This window comes from Aotus nancymaae, unplaced genomic scaffold (genome assembly GCF_030222135.1).
Source record: "Aotus nancymaae isolate 86718 unplaced genomic scaffold, 86718_ANA_hifiasm-v0.15.2.pri h1tg000032l_0, whole genome shotgun sequence".
NCBI lineage: Eukaryota > Metazoa > Chordata > Mammalia > Primates > Aotidae > Aotus > Aotus nancymaae.
Genome location: NW_026988445.1, coordinates 30,101,722 through 30,120,659, shown reverse-complemented (window position 1 = coordinate 30,120,659; position 18,938 = coordinate 30,101,722). Strand labels below are relative to the sequence as shown.

At 43.7% G+C, this 18,938-nt stretch overlaps 1 protein-coding gene across 3 annotated transcripts in view; it reads left to right on the top strand.

The window, feature by feature from the left end:
- The window catches only part of SMYD3 (SET and MYND domain containing 3), a 778,672-nt gene that overhangs the window by 481,128 nt on the left and 278,606 nt on the right, over nucleotides 1-18,938 (top strand). The window contains exon 1 of one of the 3 annotated variants that reach the window (XM_064383676.1): nucleotides 7,830-7,938. The exons of the other annotated variants lie outside the window; for them this stretch is intronic. The gene's annotated coding sequence lies outside the window, so the exon portion shown is untranslated. Of the gene's footprint in view, nucleotides 1-7,829; nucleotides 7,939-18,938 lie in introns of those variants that run through there. 3 annotated transcript variants of the gene reach the window in all.

Below are 18,938 nucleotides of genomic sequence, written 5' to 3'. Positions count from 1 at the left end.
TTTCTTAATAATGTCTGTGGAAAGCTTCTCGAGGAGAAAGGATGTCTTCTGTGTCTCGCAGCAGCAAGCTTGCTAAAAGTAGCAGCTCAATGGAAGTTCAGTGAATTCCAGTGGAAAGAAAGATGCTCGTACTCCTGATTTCACAGTGAAGCTGATTTTCCAGATGGCATCCCCATTGTCTTAGATTAACACCCAGGTGACTCAGTTGCTTTGAATGTCTTTCAGCAAATTGATCTTTTCCTCCCGTTCCTTTCGCTTCTCTACTTAAAGAAGTTCCCCATATTTGGCATTATTAAATAAATTCGTTAAGCGTCTCATTTTGTAGGGCCAGTGTTTCCTTTCATTAATTAAAATCCATGGCCTGAACTGAGTGGGGAAGCCCTAAGAGCAGAGCGACCGCGAGGCACCTACGGAAGGAACGCAGCACATGCACATTCCCTGGGCACAGGCGCCATGGTATGCGCACCAGCTAGTGTCATCTCCGTGCCAATTCATAAATCAGAGCTTAGCTGGATGTAGGTCATGTTCTGCGGCAGACTTCTTCATGGAAAGAACAGAGGCATCTTGCTGAAGAGGAGGAGGAGCTGGTAATGAGCCCCTCTCCCTCCCCCATCTTCCCCTCCCGTGGGCTTTGACTTCCTGTGTTTCTGCAGGTGTCGCTAGTGTGGATGAAGACACTGGAAAGCTAGCCAGCTCTTGTTCAGTGTGTTGCACCTGAGTTGTTTTGAGCTTTTAAGTACTGGGCTTGGCTTTATTTGTTGGAGTTATACCTCTGCTTCGTATTTCATAGGTGAGGGTAGAGGTCGTGTGTCTTCTGTCAGTCAACATTGGTCAGATGGTTACTGAATTTTCACTCTGTGCCTAGTACTCTTCTAGGCTCTGGGAATGCATTCAGTTTCTTGATAGATGAAGTCCTGGCCTAATGAGTATGTATCTGTTTGTTCAATTTTCCAGTGGTTAGATGACAGTGTTTATAGTAACACCTGTATCGTGAATTCTGTTCTATAGAAACTATTAGCATTGCATGGAGAAAAGGTCCATTGATCACAACAGGCTGTACCCCTAATCCCAGCCCACTGATGGCAGGTGTGTGCCGTTGATTGCAGGAGTCTCGGGAAGTTATGAGCCGCTCTGGACACTTTGTCACCCACCGGCCAACAGCTTTTTATTTCACATCCTCTATGTGCCTGGCAACATAGAGAAAGTCATTTCAGAATTTATGCCCTGCTGGCGCTCTTTCATTAGAGCTCTTTTTAGTAGGAGAAGGTGGTTTATATATATGTATTTATAAAGTAAAATGAGAAACATTTCTTACATTGGGCATTCATTGTTAACTGCCAGAAAGATTTTAGGTGTTGGGAAGTTAAATATTGTAATGGGCATAAAACTCAGTCCCCAAACTCTAATGTGCCAAAAATAACATTTTCATTTTTTTTTTCATATAAATCTGCCTGATTTCTGGCTCTGATTCTCTTTCCACTGGCTTGGTGGAAAACGTAATCTCTCCTCTCAGGGTTCTGGGCTCATCCCCAGAAGCAAGCTGTTAGGGGCATGGCTCTCGCAGCCTACCCCACCTGCAGGCCCGGTGGCTCTCTGAGGCATCCTTACCACACATAGGACTCAGGAGTCGCGTGAGTTCCCTCCTGGGGAAGTTGCGCTTCTGGGTGGTGGCACTGCTTAGACGTGGGGCTGAGGCCCCTACTCTGTCAGACCTTCGGGCTGTATTATTCTCTCCCCACCCGTGGCGTCCCACATTTTGCAGATGGCTTGTGCTTTCTGTACTGCCACATGCCTCCCCTGAGGCACTGAGCAGAGTCTGATCTGTGGGAGAAAAAGAGGCAATGCAGAGAGAAGAATACAAATTTCTATCTTGAAATATCACCCAGCCCTAATGTTGATAATTGTAGCATCTGTAAATATTTACCAAACATGTTGGCATAAATTACCTGTTGAATCCTCACAGCAGCCTCAGGCATTTGTTACTGTTCTCCATTTCTCAGGTGTATAAACAGACTTAGGCTAAGTTCTTGTCAGATGGGTGGAAGTCATCATAAACAATAAATGAATTCATGGGAAATTCAGGGTTTGGACCTAGTTATTTCTAGTCCAGCACGGGGACTTCTGTGAAGCATGGGGCCTCTTCTCAGGTTGTCCTGAAGTTTATGAAGCCACCTGTGATATGTAGGTTTAGCAAGCATGACGATTTGTTTAGTGGACATAAGTGGTGTTTTTTTCATGTGTCTTAATAATTCATAATTGATGTTTTTTATTTATTCATGTGTCTTGATAATTTGTTTGAAGGTTAGTTTTTTTTTTTGAGACAGAGTCTTGCTCTGTTGCCAGGCTGGAGTGCAGTGGCGTGATCTCGGCTCACTGCAACCTCTGCCTCCTGGGTTCAAGTAATTCTCCTGCCTCAGACTCCTGAGTAGCTGGGATTACAGGCACCCTGCCACCAACCCCAGCTAATTTTTGTATTTTTAGTAGGGACTGAGTTTCACCATGTTGGCCAGGATGGTCTCGATCTTTTGACCTCGTGATCCCCCCACCTCGGTTTCCCAAAGTGCTGCAATTACAGGTGTGAACCACCACGCCCAGCCAAAGGTTAGATTTTACCTGTGTCCTTTTTGTGGCTTTTTTTTTTTAAGTTTCTTTCTCAATTTCACTTCATACCACTTAGTACGGTGATCTGCATATGGATGGATAAAAAGAGGGAAGTGAGTGTGAATTAAATGTATGTTCTTAACTAAGGGCATACAATTTCATTTTATGACTACACCCTCACCCATTTCTGAAATGAGGCAAGCAAAGGCCTCATGAAATTATAACTTTCCTCTTAAATGTGGGAGATGACCAGGGTGGTGAGGAAAATGCTTGGAGTCCCTGTCTCCTTGATGCATCGGGAGAAAATATTATTTCAGAAGATGAGGGCAGGACAAGGACATAAATCCAAAGCGCAGACCTCTAGAGAGAGTAACTCTCACAGCCTGTCTAACCATCCAGCACATGGACAACAGTAACCCGATGGCAGGGCCCACTCATCATGTGTCCCTTTACCTAAAGTCCCATGCCCCTCTCAGCTGATGCCTTTGCTTTCATTTTGTTGGGCTGATCTCTGACTCTTGAAACACACAGGGCTCATCACAGGAAGGGTAGAAGTAATAAGAATCGTAGAGTAGTTCCTAACGTTTATGCTGTGAAGCACCTTGTGTGGGCAGATTTTCCTGGGTTTAGGAATGGACTACAGTCTCCACTTCAAAATGCTGCTTATGTGACTTGGGAGACATAAGAGTAAAGGAAACTCGTGTGACTTTGATTGTGTTTTGTTTTTTCTTTTTTTTCTGTAATGAAAAGAAGTTGAGTGAAAGATGATGGACCAACCAGGAAAGACAAGTTCTTTTGGATTCCTTTATATGCCTTAGAACTAAATTAATTTCTAAGCATCTAAAGCTATTAGCTATGTGGGATTTGTCCTTTGAAGTAAGCTGCTGGATGGAATATCAGATATTGTAGTTTAATGTCTATTTTTTATGGTGGTAAAATATATATAACATAAAATTGACAATTTAAATCATTTAGGTGTATAGTTCAAATGATATTAAATACATTCATATTGTTGTCAAACCATCACCACCATCCACCCCCAGAACTTTTCAGTATCTCCAACTAAAATTCTATACTCATAAAATAATAACTCCCCATTCCTTATTCCCTCAGCCCTGGCATCCCTCCTTCTATCTTTATAAGTTTGACCCTCTAGGTCCCTCATGTAAATGGAATCATATTTATATATATAATTTTATTTTGAGACAAGGTCTTGCTCTGTTGCCCAGCCTGGCCTTGAACTTATGGGCTCAAGTGATCCTTCCACGTCAGCCTCTCTAGTAGCTGCAGTTATAGGTGAGCACCACCATGCTTGACTCCTGTCTATTTTTTAACCCAATTTTAAACACGGTTTCTTCTTTTAGAGTTTAGTGTTACTGATGACTTTATAAGTAGTTCACTTGCTTGCATCGTTTCCATACCCTCTGTTAGAGAGTACAGTGGCTTACAGTGTGGGTTTAGATGCCAGATCACCTAGGTTCAAATCCTGACTGCCTCTTACTAATGGTGAACACCCTTTGCCTCAGTCTTCTCAGCTCTTATGCAGCAATGACAATTGTAACCACCTTAGAGCGTCGTAATGAGAAGTAAGTGAGTTAAGGGTGTGATGCTTCAAACGGTGTCTGGCACATGATGAACACCCAGTAAATGTTGAGTGCAGAAGCAGCAGCCCTGGGCCACCCAGTATTATTTACAGTTGGACTCCATTGTCATTTTGCAGCTATGGAAGCCGAGGCCTTGCTGGACTGTAGAGTAGCTGATCCATGACTACTCCAGGCCTCATGAGCGCCATTCTAGAACTGTGTGTAGTTTACTGCATGGTTGCCCTTGCTGAAATGTTTGGAAGAACACGGTGTGACAGTGAGGCTTCAACATGAGGCCCAGTGATTCCTGCTTCCTGATCCTCACACCCTTGAGTACTCCCCTCCCACGCTGTCTTCCGTTGGTGTGTGTGACCAATAGCATATGACAGGAATGATGGCAGGTCATTTCTGAGGTTCACATTGGCTTCTGTTTTGGTCAGAATATCTCTCTCAGGCCACTTACTTGGGGAGAAACCACCTGCCTTCTTGTAGCAGCTCTGTGGAGAAGCCCTCCTGGCAAGTACCCCAGGCCCCTGGCAAACCACAGGGAGTGACCGAGGTTCACCAGTAACCACATGAGTAAGCTTAGATGCTTCAGCCTCTGTCCATCTCTGAGTTGCCTCTGGCTCTGGGTGACAGTTGGACTGCACCCTCCTGAAACACCCTGAGGCAGAACCATCCAGCTAAGACACTCCTAGGTTCCTGACCCTCAGGACTGTGTGAAGTAGTTTAGCTGGTTGCTTTAAGCTGCTCAGAAACAGGTAACAAATGCACATGGCTTAGTTCTCTGCCTGTATCTCTATGACAACATAACTTTTAAGCTGTGGCTCTGTTCCTAGTTCCTATTTTAGCATTAATGAACTAATGTGAAAAAGTTTTTTCCACACTTGCCCTGGCTCAGATAGATGGCAAGCATCTTGAAGGTAGGAAGCCCTCAGGATTCTTCCCAGTGCCTGACAAGTGGGAGAGGCTCTGTAAATTATGTGTTAAATTCATGGATAAGGGCATTTTATCCACATACAGAAAAGAAATCATTTTAGTTAAAGCATGTATTTATTCAGGTCTGTTTTGTGAATATAAGAGGAATGTTTGATACTCATATGAGTAGTTATCTGAATTTTTCTCATTTGGATCTCTGGTAAATTTTAGTATTTCCTTTTTTCTGATCGACTTCAACTTATGATTGTGACTTCTTGTGCTTCATGTCTGAGAAGCTAACAGTTTCTTTTACACAGCAGCACTGTTTGGAAAGGGGCTGCTGTCGACACAAGTGAGTAGCCACTGGCACAGGAACACAGTGCACGTGTTTTCTGTTTCTGTCTAACAAATTACCACAAACGCAGGACTTTTAAAAACCACACACGTGGTGTCTTACAGCTCTGGAGGTCAGAAGCCCGACGTGAGTCCCACTGGACTAAATTCAAGACTGTGGGCAGGGCTGGCTCCTTTGGGACGCTCTAGGGAGAATCTGCCTCCTTGCCTTTTCCTGCTTCTAGAGGCCACTCCCTTCCTTCAGACGGAGTTCCTGTCAATGAGGGCTTTGGGTTGCAGGAAGTATCCTAGTTTTTGAGACAGTAATCAAGTGTCGGAGTGCGAATAACAAATCTACTCCTAGTTTATTGTGTATACTTCCTTTCTAATTGTAGTGACTGAAACCACGTCAGATCCAGAAATGTTATTCAAGGTCTAGATAGCTGGATGACCAAATAGAAGTAGCAGGAGGAGACAGTTCTCTCTTGCCATTTTTCTCACTTAAAGAAAAAGGTATCTGGGACCGGTGGCTCTTGTCTATAATCCCAGCATTTTGGGAGGCCAAGGTGGGAGGATTGCTTGAGCCCAGGAGTTTGAGGCTAACCTGGGCAACATAGTGAGACCCTGTCTTCACAAAAAATAAAAAGTCGTCAAGGTGTGGTGGTACATGCCTGTAGTCCCAACTACATGCCTGTAGTCCCAACTACATCCCTGTGGTCCCAGCTACGTGGGAGGATGAGGTGGGAGGCTCACTGCAGCCGGAGGAGGTCAAGGTTGCAGTGAGCCATGATCACACCACTGCACTCCAGTTTGGGCCACAGACTGAGGCCCTGTCTCAAAAATAAATAATAAAATTTAAAAAGAAAAAGCTAAATACAACAAACATAGAAGAAACACCTTCCAACTACCTCAAGTAACGTAGGATGATATTAAATTTGCAGTTGTGTGGTGTTACAGGTCACAGAATAGATATTTTTTGTGTGTAATTTTTTTAAAAATTGAATTTTTATATCTTAAGATCAGGGCATCTATAGGATTTGAGTTCTCTACTTTTATTATAGAAAATGTAATTTAATTAATAGATGTTAAGCGCTGAGTAAGTTTAATAATGTTGGAAAAAACTCTAAACCACCTTCAGCCCCAAAAACCCTACCATACCTAAATTGGCTTGTAATCCTCTGTGGGAGGGGGAAAACCCCCTCGTCATTGGAAATCAGCAGTGCAAGATGGGGAATGTATTACTCTTTAATTCCTTCAAGGTGCAAGGTCAGACGCCTAGAAGGCTAAGGCGGAAGACTTTGTTGTTTCTTCTTTGCATCCAGCTAACCACTGGTGTGGCATTTAACGAGTTAGTGGTTGTTTACTGTGAGCCTGCTGCAGGCCTGGCCCCACGTTAGGCATTGGACACGTGCAGTAAGCCGGATTTGTGCTACTCTGCTGCACAGTCGGCCTGTTAACAAGTAATGCCTAGGGATAGGGACCATGTCTTTAGGTGCACACAGCCTAAAAGTAGGTGAAGACAGGAGTGAGAAAAAGACACACTGAAATTGAGGTAAGAGAGGAAACAGTGAAGTGCCAGGGGAGTGCACAGGAAGATGGATTAACTGTTTCCTCTTCAAAGATCTTGCGGCAGTGCGACCAGTGAAGTTGGGCCCTAAAAGGCAAGCAGGATTTCTTAGGAAGAGGAAGGGGGACAGGATGCTCTGGGCTGAAGAAACCGGTCATCAAAAGTGTTGTAAATGTGAAGACGGGTATTAATTATACAAAGTCTGAGAAGTCATGGAATCGTGAAGTTAGAAATGATCTAAGTGGTTCTGTCTCACCGCTCCCATCCAGGGGATTCTGGGTAGGTTACAATGTGTTGTTCAAGCCTTGGCCATAGAAAAACAACCTCAGAGTGGCTTAAATAATCTGATAAGGGGAATTTATTGGTTCACAGATCTCAAAAATATGGAGTTAGTTCAGGCTTCAGAAGTAGTTTGATAAAGGCTCTTGGTAGCAGTATGGCTGTGTCAGCTCTCCGGCTGACATATCACACTGTCTGGAAGAGGAGACCCTCCCTTTCCTCCTATTGTCGAACAAAAGTCTTTGAGTTCACTCTGATTGGCCCAATTTTGGACACATACCCAGCCTCCTCCCAAGCCAGTCTCTGCCAGAGGAACACCATCTGCTGGTGGGCCTGGGCTCTGGTCATTGCCTATCGCTGTGGCAGTGGGGCCAGGTGTGGGCTGATTGGATTAGGTCCATCAGAGCCCATTGCTAAAACCTGGACTTAGCCAATCAGACGTGGCCACTTCAGTGGGTGGGACGACAGTGGGAATAAGAGGAAGGGGTGCCGCAGAGGAGCCCACACCATCCCCTTACAGAGCCTTGCTGTGGCAGCTCCATGGGCAGTTGCATTTCAGGTGGGCAGGTGCCCTTTGCTTCTGAGCCCCTGCCACGTCAGCCACGGTTCTGTGAATTTTACCTAATTGTCTCTAATTTTTAACAACAGTTCTTCAAGGTAAGTGTTCTCTAATAATCTCCAGTTGAGCAGACTGAGACTCCGGGAAAATAACTTGACCAAGGCTACACACCTAAGAATGCCTGAACCAGAGCAGGAAATGGGGACTTCTATTTTCAGAAATTGAGTTCTTTCCATTATATCATGTTGCTTTATGAGGTAGCTGCAACTACGTTTGGGCAGTTCCGTTCATTAGGACTGGGAGGGAGTGGGGATGGTGTAGCTCTGTGGTTAGGACTAGGCCGGGGTGGGGTGGGGAGGTTGTGTTGTGTAGCTCTGATGGCTAGGACTGCATGGGAGAGGTTTGTGTAGCTCTGTTGATTAGGACTGGGTGGTGGGGGGCGGGTTGTGTAGCTCTGTTGGTTAGGACTGGGTGGTGGGGGGCGGGTTGTGAAGCTCTGTTGGTTAGGACTGGGCAGAGGGGTGGGGAGGTTTTGTAGCTCTGATGGTTAGGACTGGTGTGTGGGTGGCAGGGTGTGTGTGTTTTGTTTGGTTTGGTTTGTCTGTTTTCATAATGTAAAGCCCAACTTGCCTCCTAGTAATTCCTCTGCGCTTACTCTAGTTCTGAGGTATGGAGCAGTGATTCTCAAACCCAGCAGAGCGTTATAAAAATACAGTTTTTTGGCCTCTAAGCTGGATCAGCTGAAGCAGAATCTGTGAGTAGGACCTTAGGAACTGGGATTTTTGTTTTTAAGTTTTAGAGATGATTCTCTAGAACAAACAGGTTTGGAGAACTCCTAGTTTAGAATACAACCAATCTCTTCTGTCTTCCATATTACAAACCCTCAGATATTTAAGACTGGGGTCACCCATGAGCCTTTGCTCCAGGCTCGAGTGTGGTACTTAAGTGCTGGGACTTTGGAGTCAGAAAGACTGTGTTCAAATTCCATCTCCACTGTTTATAAGTCATACGTTTTGGGTAAATCTCTTAATATTTCTAAGGCTTAGTTTTCATATTTGTAAAGCTGGAATTTTAAAATGTTGTAAGAAATAAGAAAACGCAACGTTCTTAGCCTGAAGCCTAAAGAACACAGAAAAGTTTCAATGGATAACACCTGTTAGTAATCACTGTTAAATTTCCCCGGCTCCGGCTTCCTTAGTTCTTTCCAATTAATTTGTTTTCTAGATCTTTTTTACCTCTAATTTTTGGTGTTTTCTAATTTATCTCTAAAACAGTAATGGTGTGTGTTGGGTAGATGCTAGCACAAAATTCTAGGAATCTGACTACATCAGTGAACAGTAAGGCCGTATCTCCCTCTGGTCTGGGTGTGAAGTCTCTCTGGATGCAGATATATCTCTGGATAGTAAACATCTTGGAATTTCCCATCCTTGTTTAAGTTCTTTTCTCTTGGGAAATTGATCAGTGGATGATTATAGGAACATGTGGATTCTTCAAGAACTTCTGGACATTCTTCAATTCGGTTTCAGGCCTGAGCTGTGTTCGGAGGCATGAATATAAGTTGGTTTCATCATAAAAGTGTGTTGTTTCCGAGACGGCTGTGATCCGTTTTATCTCGGTTAGATCTGTCAGCATTTTCCTGTTCATCTGCAAGCGATGACTCATTTAAAATGAGGTATGCTCTCCAGCAGAGAACCAAGTTGCCCCACAACGTGTACATCGACATTTACATAAAACCCAAATACGTTCAAGTTCTATTGATGTTTGCCTCTTGATTCTCAAATACATGTTCATTTGGTGTATCTTCCTGTACCAGTTTTCTTTAAAATACTTGTAAGGCACGACTTTAACCTCTTGAAGCCTGAGGAAGGTCGTATACAGCCTGTTTCAGTGCACTTAACATATTCTCTTCGATGATGACCGTTTCTTGCCAGCCTTGCATGTGGGTATGGGTGGGTCACCTTTATACTGGAACAGCCAAGAGTGGAGACATGAAGACTTTCTGTTCTTTGATAATGTACAGGGTGGGCTTTTCAGGGCAGTAAAACCTTCACTGAAGACTATGAAAATGCCCAAATGCTACATGTTCCAGTCAGCTAATTGAGGCATTTACTACTGGCCTTAAAATTTTATATAATTTTGTTTATGATATCATAATAGTGTAAAAGCAGTTGGGCTCACTAGGGGGCTGTGCAAGTAATCTATAAAACCTAGACCAGCTGCAGGAGTAACAGCACAGTTGCATATAGCAAAAATGTATTTGGGAGCAGCTGCCTTGTATGAAAATGGCAGCAAACAAACAGGTACAGAAAATGTAAAACTCCAGAGCATCAGCCTCCCTCGGCTCCCTTCATTCTTCTGATGACGAGATAGTGCGAAAATTTCTCCAGAAAATCTTTGAACAGATTCCTAACATCACCAACCTGAATTTCAGCGTGTTCTCTCCCAAGTCCTTGAAGAAATGAAGTAAACAAGAGATGAAACATGTTACAGTTGAGATGAAATAAATATTTGATGTTAAGCATCTAAAATTTTGTAGGAGCAGAATTAAACACAAAAAATCCTAAAATGTTTGATAGACCCCCTTAGTATACTGCCAGGGGAGTGTGTTTCCTTGTTCAGAATCGCTGATATACGTATATAAAAATACTTTGTAGTAAGGCTCCTATTTTGAGCCAGGTATTCTCAGCACTAGGGATTCAAGGACTTAACCTTTGAATGGTGCAGTGTTAGGCTTGGAAACAGATAATTGCTTTAATGGAGGCAGATTTCAAGTGGAATGAGAGGCAGAATGGAGTCCAAATTCAAGAAAATTGGAGAAGGTTTTGGAAAGAAGAGCATGTTGGTGCAGGGATTTTAATAATAATTTTCCAAGCAGAAAGAATAAAATATGTAGAAGCTTTCCGTTGTAAGAGAGCATGCCACATTCAAAGATATTGGTATTAGATATTGGTAAAGATATTTGGTATTAGAGCTTAAAATAGGAGGAGGAGGTGACTAGAAATGGGGTTAAGAAAGAGAAGAACCAAGTATTAAAAGCTGAGTGCCATGCAGAAGAGTTGCAGCTTTATTTCAGTGGCCACAGGGAGCCATTGAAGAGTTTTGCAGGGAGGATTGTCCTGTAAGACTGAAAGATTACTGTATCAGCAGTGTAGAGATTAGAAGTAGAGAACTTAATAGGCCTGAATGGTGTACATTACATTGTTCCAGATGAGATGATGTTGACCTAAATTGGAGCAACAGTCACGGAGATGGGAACAAAGGAACAGATTTGAGGTACAGTTAAGAGCTGGATTGGACGGGACTTGGGATATGATTGTGCTTGAGACATAAGTATACGTTTTTCCTTAAGGACATACAGGTGGTTTGCATGACTGAGTAGTTGGAGGAGCCATTTTTTTAAGAAATGAAAGAAGGGGAACAGGAACCAGGTGGAAATTAATGGATTCACTTATAAGTATTGATAACTTTCAGATGCCTGTTGGACAAATAGAATTGTCTAATTGCTGGTCATTATATATAGTTGAAGTTTAGGAGAGAAGTCTAGATTTGAGCCATTAGGATATAGATTATAGGGATTATAGGTGAAAGACAGGCATGGATGAGAAATCTCAGGCAAAATGCATGGATGAGAAATCTCAGGCAAAATGTATGGAGTGAGAAAGACGAGAGCTAAGGACAGGTCCCAGGGGACCACCAACACTGACGGGGATGGTGAACAGCAGACATTCCGAGAAAGGAGACTGAAAGGGAGGCAGTGAGGGAGGTGGTGGGAGACCCAGGATAAGGAGATGTTATAAAATCCAAGGGAGTCCTGTGTGGGCAGGTGAGCAGTGCTAGATATGGCAGAGAGTAAAACAGGCACTTAAGAGGTATCCCTTGGCCTGGAAACTGTTAAGTTCATGTGGGATTGTGAGATGGGCAAATTCAGCAGAATCGAGATGGCGAATAGAGTACAGAGCAAGAAGTGGGCTGGAAGTGGAGTATGGAGAACATTCTGTTAAGAATCTCCCTGTGTACAGAGGGAAAGAGAAACACTACACACATTCCCAGTGAGATCAGGGAGATTTTTGTTTGTGTTTTAAGATGACAAATTTGAACATGTTTATATGCTCAAGGAAAGGAGAAATATGAAGGGAGAGGCTAAAAAATCTGGGATGAGGAGAGGATAATCAATATAGCTGGCCTTAGATTAGTTGTTCTCAGAGTCTGCTCTGGGATTGGTTGTATAAACACCACCTGGAAATGGTTAGAAAAGTAAATTGTCAGTCCTCCCTTCAGGTTACTCAATTACAAACTCTGGGTTTGGAGCTCAGCAGCCTGTGTTTTAATGAGCCTTCCAGGTGATTCTCATGTACACTCAAGCTGGAGAACTGCTCTCCTAGATGATCCAGGGCCCAAGTGAGTGCACACACCTTGCACAGGAGGGGAGCTGCTTCTACGGGTACAGGCACAAATCGATTTGTGGTGCATGGTTGTGAAGTTGACGGAATTTGCTCCTAATGACATAATTTTTCTTTTTGAATTAGGAAGCAGTTTTGGCCACTGAATACTGAGACGAGAGTAGGGTCGGGCCGGGCGCGGTGGCTCCCGCCTGTGATCCCAGCACTTGGGAGGCCGAGGCGACGGATCCTGAGGTCAGGAGCTCCCGCCTGTGATACCAGCACTTTGGGCGCGGTGGCTCCCGCCTGTGATCCCAGCACTTGGGAGGCTGAGGCGATGGATCACCTGAGGTCAGGAGCTCCCTCCTGTGATCCCAGCACTTGGGAGGCCGAGGCGATGGATCACCTGAGGTCAGGAGTTTGAGACCAGCCTGGCCAACATGGTGAAACCCCATCTTTACTAAAAATATAAAAATTAGCCAGACATGGTGTTGGGTTCCTGAAATCGCAGCCACTCAGGAGGCTGAGGCAGGAGAATTGCTTGAACTCGGGAGGCAGAGGTTGCAGTGAGCTGAGACCACGCCGCTGCACTCCAGCCTGGGCAACAAGAACAAAACTCTGTCTCAAAAAAAAAAAAAGAGAGAGAGTAGAGTTGATTGAGTTTGTTCAAATGAAATACACATGTAAGGTTTTGGAAATGTTGCATTCTAAGTGACTTAGAATATGATTAGCTTTAAGCTGAAACATACATTTATTCTCTCCCTCATTCTACTTTTTCCTGGCCCTTTCTCAGCACGAGCTAACTGTTCTCCTTGCTACTGATTCCTTAGAATGGAAATGATTCCATCATAGCATGTGTTGGGAGACTCAGTCTTTAGTGTTTGGGGGCCTTTTGTTTGTGGTTTCAATGGGGCTTTTAAATATTTGTCTTAATTGTTGGCTACTTTCAGGAGATTGCTGAGATCACATCATTTAGAGCCAGAGTAAAGGAGAATATTTGACCAAGGATTCATCAAACCAATATGAGAAATTTACAGATGCTAGATTTTATTAACACTCCCACACAGGAGGTTTGAAATGAATAAGAGAAAAACATCACGTAGATTTTAAGAAAAGTCAAACAATTTAAAAATCTGCTGTGGGCATCTGGTTATGGGTCCCAGCGGGCCATGCTCTGGACTTTTGATCTCATCAAATACGTTTCTTAGCTGGTCATAAAAGCTGGTTGTCGTTTCATTTCATGATTTCAATATTGTGAAGAATTTGGACAAAGCAGCATTTTGATGTGTCTAGTTTTTGGGGGAAATAGCGAATTTGCTGTAATTAGTCATTAATTTTCTTTTTCTATTTTCTTCTTTTGATGAAAATGCATTTATATTCTAATGTAGGAACACAAACCCCTGGGGTGAAAGAGTATGAAAAGTTATAACTGAAAACAATGTCCTGAAAGCTGCCACAAAATAAGGCAAAGGAGACAGGACATCTTGTCTCTGTGAGACCTTCAGTGTCAGGGGTTCTCAGCAGGTAGCACTGGAGGAAAGACCACGTGGACGTCATCCACCATCATGCAGAGCCCAGCTCTTTAAACCCATCCCTTTGTTACAGCAGGGTAGATAGGACTTTTTAAATCTAAGTCTTTTTTCACTTGAGCATTTGTGTTTGTAAATGTTTGGTTTCTGACAGTTGTTTTGGGTTCAGCTGTTGGAACCTTTAAATTCGAACCACTTTCCAGTGTTTCCTGATTCATGTAAAGAATGCTTGACCATGTCTCCAAAGGTGTGGCTACAAAATAGATAAGGAAATCCTACTCCCTTATTTACGTGGATATAACAGTCCTCAGAGCAAATCCGATGAGTCAGTCCTTGTCTGAATTTTTGATATTTTATGGGTAAATAGATTTTGTTAATATTGTAGAAACAGTTTAGTGGAATATGCAGTGTTTCTATAGTACCTTGATTTTATTATTGGGATATGAATTAAATACAAATTAAGTGGGTTTAGAAGGGGATTAGTAAAAACTGAATTAGGAAATGTTATTTTAAGGTTTCTTTGGTGGAAGCATTTAACCTGTAAATGGGCCTTTACTGTTACGTCAGATCAGCTCTCAGACTGACATTTTGACTGTTTCCCATTTCATCAGAAATTGAGACCACAGAATATTACTTCTATTTAAATATAAGTGTGGGCCAGGTGTGGTGACTGACATCTGTAATCCCAGAACTTTGGGAAGCCCACGTAGGACAATTGTTTGAGCCCAGGAGTTTGAGACCAGCCTGGGCAACATAGTGAGACCCTGTCTCTACAAAAAATTAGCAAATTAGGCAGCTGCAGTGCTGCATGCCTCTGGTCCTAGTTACTCCAGAGGCTGAGGCAGGAGGATCACTGAAGCCCAGGAGGTGGAGGCTGCAATGAGCTATCGTTGTGCTACTGCACTCCATCCTGGGTGACAGAACAAGATCCTGTCTCAAAAAAAAAAAAAAATTGAAATGTGATTATATTATAACTGTGTTATTAAACCTTCTACCTCTTTAAATGTGGAATTCAGTAGTATCCAAAAAATTTAAATGGAGAATATCCCTGGATTATATAAAGAGCTACAGTTGTGCAAACCCACCAAAAAGAAGACACCACATGCTCGAGGTCCCTGTGATCACGGGTCAGAGCCAGGTGAGGGGAGGGCTGGGAGACTCTCCTGCCCACGCCTGGCTTGAAGACGCGCTGCGTGGAAGCAGCAGTTCTTTGAGAGGACAGAACAGAAAAAGAGAAACAGTGCGGAATTCTTTCTTTATGCAGCAAGTTCTGTGTATTCATTTCCCAAGTTAAAGGACACTTCTTCCTTCAGTCTAACCATAAACAACTTTATTGGAGCCAGAACTTCCACATGCTTTTAGTATTAACATTAAAGGACCATTCTCAGAAACGCCTGGCTTCTCTGTTTCCCTCTTTGCTTTTGTTATGGCAGGGTAGATTGGACTTTTTCTTTTAGATCTAAAAATCTTTTTTTCGCTCACTACCTTGAGCATTTGTATTTATAAATGTTTGGTTTCTGACAGCTGGTTTGGGTTCAGCTCTAGAAGGGAACCTTTAAATTTAAACTGCTCTGCAAGTGTTTATTCCCTTAAAACATTTCTAAAGTAAATGTGTATACATAGAAGAAGGATTCTGAAAGGTTCTTCTTAGTCGGGTTGAATGTGTCCTGACAGCTCAGTGCTGTTGGATTCTTAACAGTGCTGGTGTCCTGGCTGTCTGTCCAGCCCAGTGCTCCCGGAGGGTTCTCAGGTAGCTAGTCAGTCAAGGGACATCCAGCAGTGGCACAGCCTCATCCCGTCAAAAAGGGCAGAGCTTCAGGACACTGGCCCTGCTCAGTGTCTAGCACTGTTGGCACGACCTGTCATAAAATCTCAGCGTTTGGCCTCACGATCATTCTTTATGTAGATTTATTGGGCACCTACTGTAAACCAGGTTGGTCATCACCTAGATAGGTCTGAGCCAGATAAACAAGGTCTCTGTCCCCTTCAAGCCTAATTTTTAGTGCAATCACAGTGGGATGCTCCAAGTTAGGGATCAACAGACCTTTCTATGAAGGATCGGATAGTGATTCAGGCTTTCTGGGCTGTACAGTGTCTTAGGACTACTTTACTCTGCTTGTAGCACAGAAGCAGCCATAGGCGATACACAACTGGAAAGGTAGGGACGGACACCAACAGGACTTCATTTACAGAAGCAGGTGGCTGGGGTGCCACGGACTGGAGTTTGTTGACCACTAGTCTAGACAAGGCCAATCCAGTGGGACAGAATCCATATCATACAGTCTGGACTAGGGATTTCTTTCCCAGACTGCAGAGCTCTCCAGGCAACATCGGCAGCCATAGTGAATAAGTGCATTTCTCGGCATTTGCTGCCTGCTGCAGAATTATTGACAGCTGCACTTGTCATGTTCTTGAATTATTTTTTCCACCTTGGGTTTAATAGTTTCCCCAAAATCCTCAGTGAGGAAGTATCACCCTCCTTTGTTCTACATGTCATGTGTGTGATAAGCAGAAAGGAAACAGACGAACGCAGACCTTGAAATTGGAATGAAACATTTAATTCCTGCTCCCATCCTAGCTTGGTGGAGTTGAGCAATATCTACAGACGTCCTTCCAGCACAGCGACTTCCATTGCCCTTTGTGTGGCCACTCACCTGGTGCTGGACTCTGGGATTCATGGAGGACCCGGGTCCTGCACTCAGGGATCTCACAGTCACAGGAGTTAAATCGAAGTATGTTCATGCCTTCATGCCTCAGAGGTGTCTGACTACCTGTCACACATGCGCAAGGAAAGCAAGTGACCAAGGCCTAGACCCCGTCCTGGATGAGTTCACAGTAAAGCAAATGGAAAATAATGAGCAATAAAATAAAATGAAGTGCTGCAGCCTGTGATAGAGATCACACTGCTTGGATTGCTGAGTTCTCCCTCTGTGTTGTAATTGAGCAGGCTTCCCAGTATGCCATGCATACTCATCTGTGAGGCCGATTTTATTATTCCCACTTACAGGTGGGGGAGACTGAGGCATGGAGGTCCTAATGCCCCACAGCTTGCGAGGGGCAGGGCTAGCATGTGATCTCCTGCAGGCTGGTGTCTGACTGCAGAGGCTGCACTCCTAAGCCCTGGGATCTGCAACATAATTCTGCTTCTGTAAATGTATGTGGATGTGTGACATCCAGGAGAATGCATTTTTTAGCCAGAAAAAGTTTTTTAACAGCATTTTTGTTTTTGCAGAAATGTGACTACCCACTGAATAGTGAGCATTTGAATTAGAGACAATCTGGCTGCCAGGGGCTGGGTTTGGTCATCTTGTGTTTTTTATAAGTCTGAATTGTGATTCTGTGTTAGTTTTTTAAAACTGCCATAGTAACATACCACAAACAGGGTGGCTTAAAACACACAAATTGTTCTCACAATTCTGGAGGCTAAAGATCTAAAATCAGGGCATGTCGGCAGGGTGAGTTCTTTATGAGGCAGAATCTGTTCCGTTCCTCTCCCACAGCTGGTGGCAGCTAGCGGTCCTTGGTGTTCCTGCTCGTAGCTGCGTCACCCAGTCTCTGCCCCCGTTTTCACGTGGAATCCTCCTTGTGTCTGTCTTCACTTGACCGCCTTGTTACTAGGATGCAGGTCATACTGAATTAGGGGCTACTTACTCTCTCCTGTGATCTCTTCCTAACTCATTCCATCTACAGTAACCTTATTTCCAAATAAGGTCACATTGTAGGGTACTGGGGCTTAGGACTTTAACATAATCATTTTGGAGAGCACATAAGTCACCGTATAACAGATAGCTTTAGAGAGGATAGAACTTCCTTATTCACTCCTAGCCCATCCCAGGTTTTTTTACACTGGAAGAGATGCACAAATCTCTGTGGCCATTGCCCTCCTTGGGTATTTGAGTTGACTGCTCCTTTCTTCCAGATATTTCTGTGTGGTGATAGTGATAAGAGAGAGAGGGGTTGAATGACTAATCTCCTATCTAGGCTTCTTTCATTAAAAAGCTGAGACTATGCTTTTCAGTAAATCCTGTTTCCACCCACTCATGGAACAGAGAGAGCCACGTTCCATAAAGGGGCTCTCTAATGTATTATAGTAGTCACATGCTTTTATAAATGCATGCCTGTGAAGAATGGAGGATACCTCACATTAGGCTGTACTGTTCTGATTTTTTTGGTCTCTTTCCCAGGTGTTTCCCAAGAGAGAAATTATCAGTAAGGTGGACAGGACTTCTCAGTATTGAGCCCCATAATTTGGCCTAGTAGTGCTGGAAAGAACAAGGGGAAATGGGAGGAAAAGTGAGAAATGGGAGAGGAGTTAGGGAAGTAAGGGGGAAAGGGCAGCACAGGTGGCATTGCTGATGAGAAACAAGGCTTGCATGAGGCCACTGCCGTTCATCACGAAGGCTTGTCTGTCACGGGCTGGCCAAGCTCTGAAACGCTGGACTTGGCGCGGACTGCCTGCTCTGGAGGATTAAGGACAAATGGGGAAAAAGCTTTGAAATAGCTCTCTCTGCCTCCCGCCCTCCCTCACTTATTTTTTTCTAGTAAAGATGATTTCTACCCACTCATGAAGTAGAAAGATACAATCTATAAAACAGCTCTTTAACTCTGGAAACACAGAGTACCTCTGGGTTCAGCTCAGCTCTATAAATGACCGAAATGATAAATGGTGACGGTCGTACTTACTTTTTATGGGAACTCTTAATTGAATTTTAGTTTATTGCAATTGTGGTTAATTTCTGATGATTTTTAAATGTTCACATACACTAGGAAAACTTTTTTGAATGCCTGCTATCGGGTATCATGAGAGGCAAATCATGATTCTTGCTCGAGAGGAACTTACTTAGTAAGGGACAGAAGATGCATCCCGGCATCAGTAGAAAACTAGGACTGGGTGAGAGCGCCTAGGCAGGCACCAAGTGTCTCTGGATGTTCAGACGTGCAAGAAACAAGTTTACTTCATGATTCTTTCTGCCAGTGTTCACTGAGCTCCGACAAAGAGCCAGGTGTGCTGGTGTGTAGTGATGTTAAATGATGGGTGACAGGAGCCAGGACGCTGGCGTGAGACTGCCTGGGCCTGCACCTGGCTCTGGGGCTGGAGGGAGGGAGGGGCTTACTCTCCATAGGCCTCACATCTTCTTTGTCTGTATAATGGGAATAGTATTAATATCTGCCTCACAGGTATGCTGTGTA